Below are 6,367 nucleotides of genomic sequence, written 5' to 3'. Positions count from 1 at the left end.
ATCACGTAAAGGTCACCTTTAATTTCTTAAATAGAAACCCCCATTTTTCAATGCATATTCTTGTAGCTTACCTCGAAAGTTTTCCAAAACGCTATAATGAAATGTTATTTAATCAGTACTTTTCGAGTTATGAGGGTTGAAAGTTACGGTACCCCCGGCATTAGCATTACCCAGTCGTGATGTATGACATGTCTGATACTGTCACGTAAGGTGTAACAAAATTCTCATTTACCAGCCATGTCGTATTCAAACGCGGAAGCTTGTAATATGATGCTTATTTTAGGTGAATGTAATGGTCAATTGAAAGCAGCTGCAAAATTGTGGCGAGAACGATACCCAGATCGCGCTCCTCATTCGTACAAAGTTTTTCCTCGCTTAGCTAACCGAATTACTAATAAAGTTATTCATCAACCGGATCACAATAAAGGTAGACAAATTCGACGCCAAGTTAGAGATGAAAGGATGCCGGAGATTCTTGCATCCGCACAATTGCATCTCTGCCATTCATTAAGACGTACAGAAAGAGATTCTGGAATTAGTCGCAGCACGATCTGGCGAATTTTTCATAAAAACAAACAACCGTGGGGTCCTTATCTCTGTGGACACACACATATTCACACACACAAACACACAAACACACAAAGAGGTGTAAATCTGCAACTTGTGCAACTTTCACCTTGGGTACGCGTCTGCGTAAAGGATTTCATGCGGCGAGCGTTTATTTCTATTCTAATTCGGAAAACGTGAACTAATGCAAATTCACGTTTCGGCTTGAAACTTTTGGACCAAATACGCTAGTCCCTCGAGAAATGGTAAAAAAAATCAATCTGCGAGCGAAACTTGCTGGTTTGCGTCTTATAGCCAAAGTAACGTTAATGTCGAGGGAATCTTCGTTTCTTTACGTTAAACCGTGAACGGATGCAAACTGAAGAGTGTGATTGAAATATTCAGATTTATTACGTTATTTCCATGCGGCAGCGTAGAGGATTTCAGGCGGCAAGCGTTTATTTCGATTCTACTTCAGAAAACGTGAATTAATGCAAATTCACATTTCGGCCTGAAACTTTTGGACCAAATACGCAAGTCCTTCGAGAAATGGTAAAAGAAATCAATCTGCGAGGGAAGTTTGCGTGTAACAGGCAAAGTAACGTGAATGAAGAGTGATTCTTTGTTTTTTTACGTAAAATCGTGAACGGATGCAAACTGAAGATTGTGATTGAAATATTCAGCTTTATTACGTTATTTCTTTGCGGCAGCCTCGAGGATTTCAGGCGGCGAGCGTTTATTTCGATTCTACATCAGAAAAACCTAAACTAATGCAAATACACGTTTAGGCTTGAAACTTTTGGACCAAATACGGTTGTTCCTCGAGAAATGGTAAAAGAAATCAATCTGCAAGCGAAACTTGCGAGTTTGCGTGTAATAGGCGAAGTAATGTAAATGTCGAGGGAATCTCCGTTTATTTACGTGAAATTCGTTAACGGATGCAAAATGAAGAGTGTGATTGAAATATTCAGCTTTATTAAGTTATATCCATGCGGCAGCTTCGAGTTTTTCAGGCGGCGAGCGTTTATTTAAATTCTACATCAGAAAACGTAAACTAATGCAAATTCACGTTTCGGCTTGAACTTTTGGACCAAATACGCTAGTTCCACGAGAAAAGGTAAAAAAATGAAACTCCGAGCGAAACTTGCGAGTTTGCGTGTAATAGTGGAATTAACGTAAATGTCAAGTGAATCTTGCGTTTCTTTACGTAAAATCGTGAACGGAAGCAAACTGAAGAGTGTGATTGAAATATTCAGGTTTATTAGATTATTTCCACGCGGTATCCTCGAGGATTTCAGGCGGCGAGCGTTTGTTTCGATTCTACTACAAAAAACGTGAACTAATGAAAATTCACGTTTAGGCTTGAAACTTTTGGAACAAATATGCTAGTTCCTCGAGAAATGGTAAAAGTAATCAATCTCTGACCGAAACTTGCGAGTTTGCGTTTAATAGGCGAAGTAACGTGATAGTCTAGTGAATTTTCGTTTCTTTACGTTAAATCGTGAACGGATGCAAACTGAATAGTGTGATTGAAATACTCAGCTTTATTACGTTATTTCCATGCGACAGCCTTGAGGATTTCTGGCGGCTATCTTTTATTTCGATTCTACATCAGAATATGTGAACTAATGCAAATTTACGTTTTGGCTTGAAACTTTTATGCAGTTCAGTTTTATTACGTTATTTCCATGCGGCAGCCTCAAGGATTTCACGCGGCGAGCGTTTATTTCGATTCTAAATCAGAAAATGTGAACTAATGTAAATTCACGTTTCGGCTTAAAACTTTTGGACCAAATACGCTAGTTCCACTAGAAAAGGTAAAAGAAATCAAACTGCGAGCGAAACTTACAAGTTTGCGTGTAATAGTGGAACTAACGTGAATGTCAAGTGAATTTTGCGTTTCTTTAAGTTAAATCGTGAACGGAAGCAAACTGAAGAATGTGATTGAAATATTCAGCTTTATTACGTTAATTCCATGTGGCAGCCCCGAGGATTTCAAGCGGCTAGCGTTTCTTTCGATTCCACATTAGAAAACGTGAACTAAAGCAAATTCACGTTTCTGCTTGAAACTTTTGGACCAAATACGATAGTTCCTTAAGAAATGGTAAAAGAAATCAATCAGAGATCGAATCTTGCGCGTTTGCGTGTAATAGGCGAAGTAACGTGAATGTCGTGAGAATCTTGCGTTTCTTCACGTTAAAACGCAAACGAATGCTAACTGAAAGGTGACATTGAAATATTGCAAACTGAATAGTGTGATTGAAATACTCAGCTTTATTACGATATTTCCATGCGGCAGCGTCGAGGATTTCAGCCGGTGAGCGTTTATTTCGAGTCTACATCAGAAAACGTGAACTCATGCGAATTTTCGTTTCCATTTGAATCGTTTTCGACAAATACGCTAGTTCCACGAGTAAAGGTATAAGAAATCAATTTTCGGGCGTAACTTGCGAGTTTGCGTGCAATAGGCGAAGTAACGTGAATGTCGAGTGAATCTTGCGTTTCTTTACGTTAAATCGTGAACGGATCCAAACTGAAAAGTGTGATTGAAATTTTCAGCTTTATTACGTTATATCCATGCGGCAGCCTCGTGGAGTTCAGCCGGTGAGTTTCGGTTTATTCCGATTCTACATCAGAAAACTTGAACTTATGCAAATTCACGTTTCGGCTTGAATTTTTTCGACCAAATACGCCAGTTCCACCAGAAAAGGTAAAAGTAATCAAACTTCGAGCGAAACTTGCGCGTCTGCATGTAATAGGCGAAGTTACGTGAATGTTGAGTGAATCTTGCGTTTCTTTACGTTACATGGTGAACGGATCCAAACTGAAGAGTGTGATTGAAATATTCAGGTTTATTAAGTTATTTCCATGCGGCACCCTCGAGGATTTTAGGCGGCGAGCGTTTCTTTCGATTCTACATCAGAAAACGTGAACTGATGCGAATTCTCGTTTCCGCTTGAAACTTTTCGACCAAATACGGTAGTTCCATGAGAAAAGGTAAACGAAATCAATATTGATGCCAAACTTGCGAATTTGGGTGTAATAGGCGAAGTACCGTGAATGTCGAGTAAATCTTGCGTTTTTTTACGTTAATTCGTGAACGGATGCAAACAGTAGAGTGTGATTAAAATAATCAGCTTTATTACGTTATTTCCATACGGCGGCCTCGAGGATTTCAGGCGGCAAACGTTTCTTTAGATTCTACATCAAAAAACGTGAACTAATGCAAATTCACGTTTCGGCTTGAATCTTTTCGACCAAATACGATAGTTCCATGAGAAAAGGTAAAAGAAATCAATCTGGCGGCGAATCTTGCGTGTTTGCGTGTAATAGGGGAAATAACGTGAATTTTGAGTGAATCTTGTATTTCTTTACATTAAATCGTGAACGGATGCAAACTGAAGAGTGTAATTGAAATATGCAGCTTTATTACGTTATTTCCATGCGGCAACCTCGAAGATTTCAGGCAGCTAGCGTTTATTTCGATTCTACATCAGAAAACGTGAACTAATGCAAATTCACGTTTCGACTTGAAACTTTTGGACCAAATACTCTAGTTCGTCGAGAAATGGTATAAGTAATCATTCTGCAAGCGAAACTTGCGTGTTTGCGTGTAATAGACGAAGTAACGTGAATGTCGAGCAAATTTTGCGTTTCTTTACGTTAAATCGTGAACGAATACAAACTGAAGATTGTGATTGCCACATTCGGCTTTATTACGTTACTTTCATTCGGCAGCCTCGACCTTTTCGCGCGGCGAGCGTTTATTTTGATTCTACATCAGAAAACGTGAACTAATGCAAATTCACGTTTCGGATTGAATCATTACGTCCGAATACGCTAGTTCCATGGGAAAAGGTAAAAGAAATCAATTTTTGAGCGTAACTTGCGAGTTTGCGAGTAATAGGCGAAGTAACGTGAATGTCTTTTGAATTTTGCGTTTCTTTACGTTAATTCGTAAACGGATGCAAACTGAAGAGTGTGATTTAAATATTCAGTTTTATTGCGTTATTTCCACGCAGCTGCCTCGAGGATTTCAGGCGACGAGCGTTTATTTCGATTCTACATCAGAACACGTGAAGTTATGCAAATTCACCTTTCGGCTTGAAACTTTTTGACGAAATTCGCTAGTTCCTCGAGTAATGGTGAAAGAAATCAATCTGACAGCGAAACTTGCGAGTTTGCGAGTAATAGGCGAAGTAACGTGAATGTCGATTGAATCTTGCCTTTCGTTACGTTAAATCGTGAACGGATGCAAACTGAAGAGTGTGATTGAAATATTCAGCTTTATTACGTTATTTCCATGCGGCAGCCTAGAGGATTTCAGGCGCGGAGCGTTTATTTCGATTCTACATCAGAAAACGTGAACTAATGCTAATTCACGTTTCGGCTTAAATCTTTTCGACCAAATACGCTAGTTCCACAAGAAAAGGTAAAAGAAATCAATCTGCTAGCGTAATTTGCGAGTTTGCGAGTAATAGGCGAAGTAACGTGAATGTCAAGTGAATCTTGCGTATCATTACGTTAAATCGTTAACGGATGACCATTATTCTAACATCTAAACCAGTTTGAGAAGAAATCGTGAACGGATGACCATTATTCCAACATCTAAACTAGTTTGTGAAGTATAGAAAAATGTACAGAGGTGGAAAAATCGTTTTTAACAAGCTACTGTATCGAAAAAATTGCGTTTATATTTTATTTTCATTTTTTCCAGTCTTACCAATTAATTTTTTAATTTCTTTCTATCACCATTCGAAAGAGTACCCTCAAAAACATAGGGTACAGTTATTTTAAAAAATTTTTCGGCTAAAGTTTATTGATGTATATTGATTCAAACTTGAACTTCAAAATTATGGCATTTGGGCCGAAACAGGTTAAATAAACATCTTGAACCGTATTATATGAACATTGCGCAAAACTCAGAACGAGAAGATGCAATAAGAAATATTAAAGAAGAATTGTGTATTTATAAATCAATGTCTGAAAACTAGTCATAGCATTGTCATCAAGATTTGATAGGATTGACTACATTAGCAATATATAATGTTATGGAAATTGATTCACTTCTGTTTGAATTATTCTCAGGTGTTACGCCGGAAAGAATTTGATCACAAATGCAGCAGCACAAGAACAATCTATAACTTTATTTTTATATCGTAGTGTGTCCCAAAAAATTGCAATTGGAGAAATGTTCTCGATTCAGATAATAATTTATAACTATATGTTGCTCTATTTGATTAGATCAGTTGTCATAATAATATAATAATTCATATCATTCCTCATTTATCGCGGTTCCACTGCACGACAGTGTTTCAGAAAGCTTTTGTACGACACATGAGTTTTGGAAGAGAAATCATGTGGTATAAATGAGTTTAAAGCAGATTTGGAGGAAATATCTTTTTTTACAACATATTCAACTTATTACTGACAATGCAAATATTATGATATGTGGAATTACAAATTGCGCTGAATTATATTTTATGATGGAGATTTGTTAAAAATTAGGTGGTAAAAGATTAATGTGGATGAACTAATTTTTACTACCTTACGTATAATTTGATTTAATTATAATCATAAATTTAATTATATTCTTTTAACGACAGTTCAATTGCACTCTGCTGAAATTTTACAAATAGTACGAAATATGATATAACGAGAGGTGAATATTTTTGGGTAATGTTTATTACATACCTTTTTCTCACTAAAGAAGATTCTAATTTAACATTACACTTTTCATATTTCCAAGGATTCTCAAGAGTACAGAAAAAAAGAGTGTACACAATACAGCTGTTTACGTTGTTTCCTGAAGGAAAAAGCG

This window comes from Dinoponera quadriceps, unplaced genomic scaffold (genome assembly GCF_001313825.1).
Source record: "Dinoponera quadriceps isolate SergipeBrazil2010 unplaced genomic scaffold, ASM131382v1 scaffold1464, whole genome shotgun sequence".
Lineage (NCBI taxonomy): Eukaryota > Metazoa > Arthropoda > Insecta > Hymenoptera > Formicidae > Dinoponera > Dinoponera quadriceps.
Note: the sequence above shows the minus strand (reverse complement) of the source record.